Below are 9,074 nucleotides of genomic sequence, written 5' to 3' on the forward strand. Positions count from 1 at the left end.
GCCTCTCTTTTCCCTCTACCAAATCCTCTGCCTCTTCCAATCCTACCCCAATTTTCGTTTTGGCTCTCCTCATCTCCTCCCAAATCATACTCTTCCTCTTCTTCTCCCCTACCCATATTTTTAGGCTTAGATTTATCTCCACTCGTACTAACTTCAAGCCTATCCAACCGCTCATGTAATGGCTCTAACTCGGTTCTCATCATCCTACTAAAATGCCCAAATAACGCTTCCATTTGTACATTAGATAACCCCGGGTTCGAACTATCTCCTACCTCCCTCTCCATTTAATTACAGTTTGTACCTGCAAGAAAACGTTAGTAGAAAACAATATGTTCCTCACCCAAATGCTCACGGTCACTCCAAAGAAAGTCGCTCGTTACTCCTCTCAATTTTTTTTTTCTCACAACAAATACTCACCGTTTCACTCCGGAGAAAATTCACTCGGACTCAAGTATTTTCACTCAAATTCGAGGGTTCCCTCAAGGTGCTCAAGCTTTGTATTTGCGTATATCAAACAAGCAAGTTCAACTTGTGAAGAAATGTGATCGACTCACTTGGACTGCGTAGACAAGAAATTTGAAGTTATAATTTTTTTTTGTTTGACTATGAGAGACAATTGAATATGACTCTATAAAGAAAATAGAACAAAATACCAATAAGAAATACTGGTGAATTTTCGGATTTTTGGTATTTTTTTTTTGCTCTAAGAATTCCGGAAATTCAAAGAAAAATAAATAAGACACAAAATTTCGTGTATCACATATTCACGAACGACGAAAAATGATAGAACCAAACAGATTTGAAAGCAGAACTAAAGGATAATTAGATCTGATAAATAGAACGAAGGATAAACTTACTTGAATTCAATTAACCAAGCTCTGATACCAAATGATATGAATCCAAGTACGAATAAAAAGCAAACACGATTAAAATTGAATCGCGCCCTCAATTTAAAAACGAACAAGGAATTCGTTGTTGTGTCCCGATCTTTTGAATCAAGTATGGTGTGATTTTCACCCATAAACTACGAGGTTTAGTAATAAAGAATCACGATAAAAACAATCGAAATTTAGAACGAACCTTCAAAGAACCAGTCAATGACAATCCGCACAAGACGATCGACAAACGCCACAAAGTTAAAACTTTGATAAGTTTGATTTTTTTGTTTACAAAGCAAATGCCTTGAAAGTTGAGAGAAAAGTTCTCAAAAGTTTTTGATATTCAATGAATAATGATCTGAATAATGTCCCGAAATTCGTCCAATATTTTTACATAATCAAGATATGACATCTAGTTGCCAAAATAATTAAAACACTTAGGAAAAAAATTCTGCGCCGCGCGCATATGCGCGCCCCGACTCGCGCATATGCGCGCAAGTCTCTGCCCATGTCGCGCTCGCGCATACGCGCCAGATTAGGTCGCGCATATGCGCGCCCTAATCTGGCGCGTATGCGCGAAGCCCACTGTTAAAGTCTTCGGTGTCCAGTACTTCTCGCGCATATGCGCGCCCCTTCGCGGCGCATGTGCGCGAGCTCGCGCATATGCGCACCCTGTCTTTGCGCATGTGCGCGAGATCTTCTGTCCAGATTTGCGCTCCGTTTTACATGGATGCTTGAATAATAATGTTCACATGATCCCCATGCATCACGAACTTTTCATCACTCTGTATCTCGCTTGTCAATCCGCCTTCTTTTCTCATAAACCCATTCAATGCTTCTTTGAACCTCTTTAGACGTCCACTCGTGATTGGTCCATCCGGCAACTCTAAAGGGTCCCATGCTTTCCTTGGGGCTTGAACAACCGTGTTCGCATCACTCACAACAGTCATTTAAAATCATTACCCTTTTATTAGGACATTCACTAGAAATATGACCTAACCCTTGACACCTAAAATGTAATGCCCAAGAATTTCATGTTGATAATCTGGGATTAACGATTATGACTTGTAGCGCTTATAGATGGATCAAGTCGCGATCAGAGTGGGACATGCTGAGTTAGCAAAGGTTGAAATCCCGTAGGTATCGCGCACATGCGCGACAGAGATGCGCGCATATGCGCGAGTCCCATGTGCCGAGGTCGAAGGCCTCGCGCATATGCACGAGAAGCGACGCGCATATGCGCGAGCTAATGGAATTGAACGTATATGCGCGAGAAGCGAGAAGCGACGCGCATATGCGCGAAAAGAGGGCGCGCATATGCGCGAGATGATGAATTCAAATATGCCGAGGCCGTATGTCTCGCGCATATGCGCCGGTTGAGGTCGCGCATATGCGCGAGACGTGCAGAATGAAAAATAAGCCATGTGTCCTTGCCATGCAATATATGTGCTGAGTCTTCATTTCTTCCTGCAGTTGCAGCTAAGGTCACCGAGGGAAACTCTCAGAAATCTTCAAGTTTCACAATAGTTTAGATTTTTGAATTGTGAAAGATCCAATCACCCAAATTTCGATCCGAGCTTATATTCATGTCCTCTTGCTTCAAGCTACTAAAGGATGTAAGTATTATCACCCTTCAGCATGCTTTGGAGTTGAGATGATTGGGGAAATCAGAGTTTGATTGTTATTATTAGTTCTTGTGATTATTATGAACGCTTATTCGCAACTGGATCGAAGAACGGATATGTTATGCGATCTTTTTATGTTTCAGCATGTCTTGACTTCGGTACATGCAGATTTTAGTATAGTAGATGTTACTATGATGCGAATTATGAGTTGTTGGTTATAGATTATATGTTGGATTGACCGGTATCGCGAGATTACGCCGTTATGCCGTCAAAATGTACCGAGATTTAATATTGATCGTATATGTATTGAGTTGGGTTTCTAGATTGATAGAATGCATTTTGAACATGTCATTTCAGATTTGTTGTGACAAGCTTCGACATCGAGACCTTGACATTTCTAAAGATTACGACAAGAAAGGTATAATTCATGTTAGTTCGGGAAGATACAACTCGAGTTAGATTTGATTCGGTTTTCCCAAAATCACATACTAGATTTTTATACCTTGCTATACTTGTGCTTTATGTTGATTTATGTCTAAGCATTGAGATAGGAGAGTCATTGGCAGAATTGCCAAGTTCTAGACGTTCGGTGGTATCGAAGCACAGGAGAAGATCGACTCCGCTTGTAGATGTTCGATACAGACAGGGCCGAAGTCTAGGAATAAGACTTACGGCCACCACGATTGGGAGGGTAGGTGGGAGACTTGTTACGTCTTATTCACACCGGGATCCCTAGAGTTAGATATGAATCGAGTCAAGAATAAGAGTCGAAGATGTGTTATCTGTATTCATTAATATGTGTCACGATTAATGATTCCAGTATTATGATTTTGTATTTCCTTGCTTAACATGCATGTATACATGTTCTATAGTGGGATTTGTTCTCACCGGAGTATCCGGCTGTTGTTGTGTCTGTATGTGTGCATGACAACAGGTGGGACATGATCAGGGTCACGCAGAGGATGAGAGATCGAGGTTAGAGTGGTGATTACGGGCATAACAGAGGAACTAGTGGTGTTTACATTTGATATTAATGTGTAATAAACTCTAGTTTGTACGATTTGTATGAAACAAGACGTGTATCTACTTGTGTTAAAATAAAATAAAGATGTCGTTTGTGTATGAGTTATATACAATTGTTTTGATATTAAAAGCAAAATTTTGACCCACATTTTCTAGCAAAGATCCAATTAATACCCAAACAAAATTGAGTCAGAGCCCGGGTTACCACATAAAACATTTAACATTTCTAGATCGATTAGAAGAAGTTTCAGATTTACCTTGCACTCCTTGTTTAGGCGCCTCTTGTTTGGTCTCAACCTTGGGCTTGATCACCACCTTATTTTCATCACGTTTTGCCACATTTGGTTGCCAAGAAGATGATGAACCCCCAGTTTGATTGGTGCGGCCAACTCCACGTCTCTTGAGTTGTTGCTCCACTTTTATGGCCATTTGCACCATTTCATCTAGATCCAAGTAGTGCCGAAGCTCCACTTGATCTTGAATCTCCCTGTTCAAACCACAAAGAAAACGAGCCATCGTCGCCTCACTATCTTCCTCAATATTTGCCCTAATCATGACTACCTCCATCTCCTTATAGTAGTCCTCAACACTCCTTACCCCTTGCCTCAAAGTTTGTAGCCTCTTAAACATCTCCCTATAGTAGTGGTTGGGCACAAACCTCTTCCTCATGACCCTCTTCATCTCATCCCAAATTTCAATGGGTCTCTTATTATACCTCCTCCTAGTGGTCACTAATTGATCCCACCAAATGAGAGCATAGTCTAGAAATTCCACCACCGCCAACCTAACCTTCTTTTGTTCGGAGTAGTGGTGACATTCAAACACAAACTCTACCCTCTTTTCCCATTCTAAGTATGCCTCCGGGTCAGATTTCCCATGGAACGAAGGAATCTTCATCTTAATACTACCCATATTACCATCCTCCCTATTCTCGTCATTGTATCTACCCCGTGTGGCTTCTCTCCCTCCTCTACCGAATCCCCTACCTCTTCCATTCCTACCCCAATTTTCATTTTTGATCTCCTCATCTACTCCCAAATCATAATCTTCCTCTTCTTCTATCCTACCCAAATCTTTAGGCTTATGTTTATCTCCACTAGTACTAACTTCAAGCCTATCCAACCGCTCATGTAATGGCTCCAAATCTACCTTCATCATCCTACTAAAATGTCCAAACAACGCCTCCATTTGGACCTTAGACAACCCTGGGTTCGAACTATCTCCTACCTCCTTCTCCATTTAATTTCAGATTTGTACCTGCAAGAAAACGTTAGTAGAAAACAAAATATTTCTCACCCAAATCCTCACGGTCACTCCAAAGAATAGTCGCTCGTCACTCCTCTCTAGTTTTTTTTTTCTCTAGTTTTTTTGCTCACAACAAATACTCACCGTTCACTCCAAATAAAATTCCCTCGCACTCAAGTATTTTCACTCAAATTTGATAGTATTCTCGAAGGTGTGCTCAAGCTTTTTATTTGTATATCAAACAATCAATTTCAACTTGTAACGACCCATTACAGGCCCAGTGGACCGCCCATACGGCCCATTGCCCCCAATCGACCCAAGGCTATCCCGATCTTGGGCTTAGATCCCCTCACGGGCTTTCCATAGGCATCATATGGAAAGCCCGTGAGGGGATCTAAGCGCAAGATCGGGATAGCCTTGGGTCGATTGGGGCAGTGGGCCGTATGGGCGGTCCACTGGGCCTGTAATAGGTCGTTACAATAAAAAGAGTAGCTCAATTGGTACCAGGACTCTTGATATCAATGTACTTATCCTATAGGTCATGGGATCGAGTCCTGGGGCGGTGAAAGAAACCCCTTGGTAGGGAGGGGGATATCCTATGAGTAACCCGTACGATGCCTATGGAAAGCCCGTGAGGGAAAAGGCCCCTTTGAGGGAGCCCAAGATCGGGATAGCCTTGGGTCGATCGGGGCAGTGGGCCGTATGGGCTGTCCACTGGGCCTGTAATGGGTCGTTACACAACTTGTGAACAAATGTGATCGACTCACTTAGACTGCGTAGACAAGCAATTTGAAGGTAAATATATATAAATATATATATTTTTTGACTGTGTGAGGCACTTGTATATGACTCACAAAAAGGAATAGAACAAAATATCAAAAAGAAATAATGGTGAATTTTCGGATTTTTGGTATTTTTTTTATTGGCTGAGTACTTACTCGAAAATCCCAACAAAAAAAACACCAAAAATTTCAGCAACTGACGAAGAACAATACTAAAAATATAGATATGAAAAAAGAACGAAAGGATAACAGATCTGATAATAGACGAGATAATAGCGTGATAAACTTACTTGAATTCAATGAACCTAAGCTCTGATACCAAATGATATGAATCCACGTACATAAGAAAATCAAACACGATTATTCTAGAACCGCGCCCTCAATTCAATAACGTTAAAAAGGATTCGTGTTGTGTCTCGATCTTTTGAATCAAGTGTGTGCGTGATTTTCACCTCCAAACTATGAAAAGTTTAGCAACAAATAATCACAAAGAAAACAATCGACACTATAACGAACCTTTAAAGAACACACCCTTGACAATCCGCGTAGAAACGATCGACAAACGCCACAAAGTTAAAAACTTTGATAAGTTTGATTTTTGATTACAAAGCAAAACCATTGAAAGTTGAGAGAAAAATCTCAAAGTTTGATATTCAATCAATAATAATGTGAATAATGTGTTTATTTTCGTCCATATCATGTTTTAATATCAAAAAGATAACAATATCTAGTCTCCCAAAAAAATAAAACTCTAAAGAAGGAATAAAATCTCGCAAAACCGCAAAGTACACGGACCCCGTGTAGACGTCCGGAGATAGGTCCGTGTAGGCACTGTGAGGTACACGGACCCCGTGTACAGGTCCATGTACACTCTGGATTTCTTCATTTTCGGCTGTAATGGACACGGACCCTGTGTACAGGTCCGTGCTCGGGTCCATGTAGGCTTTGGACTTCTTGAATAACGTTCTTTTGGTTCCCGAACTCACTCCCATGCATCACGAACCCTTCGGCGCTTTGATCCTTGCACGTAAGCCCTTCTTGATTGCTCATGACTCCCTGCAGTGCCTCCTTAAACTTCTTCAGTCGTCCTCTCGTGATCGGTCCCTCCGGCAACTCCAAAGGATCCCATGCTTTCCTTTGCGCTCGATCACCCGTGTTTGCATCAGTTTGGATCTTCAAGTTGGAGGTGTGATCTTCATATCCTCAAGAGCAAGTAACCAAGGTAAGACACTTATCTTTTGAGTATTTGGTTGGAGTGAAGGGAATGGTGGTTTAGGGTTGAATGATAGTTTATAGGTTGAAGATGTGAAGTTAATGGTATAATCATGATCTTGTGTTGTAGGATCAACTACCAAGAAGCTATCACAACAAGTTATATTGGTTGTAAGTTGGCATTTTCTTTTAATGCATGTCATGGCCTATATATATGATGGATGATGTTGTTATTGTTCTTGACTTCTTTAATCCATTGATTAAATACTTGCTATGTAATGGTTCATTGATTGAAAGAGAAGGAAAGGAATTTTGATTCCAATTCCTAAGAAAGTAGCAAGTTCTAATTTCATGCACACCACGTTTGATAGAATGATTCAATGGTTCTTTTTATGGCTTGATAGTTATATGGTAGTGGTGGTGCTTCTAGCACTTCTAAACCCACATAAAGGAAGTTGATCAACATTTAACATGTACAGTGACTGATTTTGACTGAAATGTACAAGTATACCATCTACGGATGACTTATCAATGTTATAAAAAGAAAATGAAAGAAATGGTTGATAGAATGTCATCTTTTAATTGTTATCTATATACTCCATTGAACGATGACATTTCCTATGGTTCAATTGTAATGATTCCTTTCTTTACACTATTGTATATGTAATTGTTATTGAAAGTTCCACTTACTGAGTTTTGTAAACTCATTCCAGTTATGTATGTGATGCAGATAAAAAAAATAGAATAGCGATAGAAGTGTTGAGGCATGGAAGGTGCATGTGCTTGGCTTAGATATTGATGTTTGAGTATTGTACCTTAGTTCATGTTTTGAACTAGAAAGTTTTGTATAAACTTGTCAAACACCTGGTAATTATGGAGATGGGGTTTATGTGTCTAGTGGAAGTTTTGTGAATAAATGTGTATTTTGGAAATATTGATTGTGGTGATTATTTATTTTGTTTGCTTGGGAATATTTGGTAAGTCTATATTTATGAGCAACTTTGCCAAAATTTTATTAATTATTATTTTCTCGAAATCTTTTATATGGCTTCCGCATTATAGCATTTAAAGTTTAATGTCATGAGGTAAGGGTGTTACATTTAGTGGTATCAGATTAACGTTTTTTGGACCAATGATTTGGCACATAGACTCCTATGCTTGTGACACTTCGGTATGTATCTTTCTGCATCTCATTGATGTATTGGTATGATGATAAGCTTTACACGTAATATGTTTTGAAAATTATTTTAAATTGAGATGCAATATAGGAAAATGCCACCTAAGAGAAAAGCTCCTGAAGTACCTCCTAGAAGGAGAGCCGGAGAAGACCGAGACAGTACTTCCTCTAATGTAGTTGATGAGTTTAGTAGGCTACTTCATGAGCAAACTAAAGTGCATGGGGAACAAATCCAGCAACTTCTCCGATTGCAAACACCGGTTCAAGGTAGAGGCCAAGGCCGTGATCAACGAGTTCAAGAATGAGTTGTTGAGGGAGCTTTTGATAAATTCAAGTAGATGAATCCACCGAATTTGTAGGGAGTCCGGACCCTTTAAATGCAATGGAGTGGGTGAAGGCGGTAGAGGCAATCTTTGATTACCTTAACTTTGATGATAAAGATCTAGTGAGTTGTGCCGTGTTTCTCTTAACCAAGACCTCAAGAATTTGGTGTGAAGCAACCAAGGTAACGATTTGTTAGAGTAGGTGCCCGTCGAGCCAAGTGTTGGCCGAGGGTTCATGTTTAAACTCTATGTATGAACAGTCTTTATTTTAATAATATTTGAAATTATTATTTTGGCACTTCTTTATCTGTATACCCATGCTAGTTGCATAGATAAAGCCCTTGAATATACAAATAGTAGAAAGAATATGAGATGCTCATATGATGAGCATCATGAAACTCATATTTGTAATTGTATATTCTAAACGGTTCCTAGTCGATTCAGCCGCCACTAAGAAGGATATAGGCCGCTCGAGTTCGAGACTAGTATCTGCGATGTGAGTACCATGTTTCATTGGTAGGGGACATTGTGATGTCCGAGCATGCAGATAGGTGCTCCTTGTAGAGTGCATTGAACAACCCTCCATAAAGGATTTTCCAAGTGGTTCTCACTTATCGAGTGGAAAAGTCCTAGTTTATGGTTGTACACCATTAGTCCTTATGACCCGGGACAACATTGAGACTCTATGTGCTAGAATTACACTTTGACTTGTTTACCGACTCTCAAGGGGTCATCAGGTGGCAAGGTTGGGTGTTCTGTCGAAACATATAGGAGTCGATGCATTGTAGTCGGGGATTCACCGCTTACCT

Source organism: Primulina huaijiensis, chromosome 13, assembly GCF_012295235.1.
Source record: "Primulina huaijiensis isolate GDHJ02 chromosome 13, ASM1229523v2, whole genome shotgun sequence".
Taxonomy (NCBI): domain Eukaryota; kingdom Viridiplantae; phylum Streptophyta; class Magnoliopsida; order Lamiales; family Gesneriaceae; genus Primulina; species Primulina huaijiensis.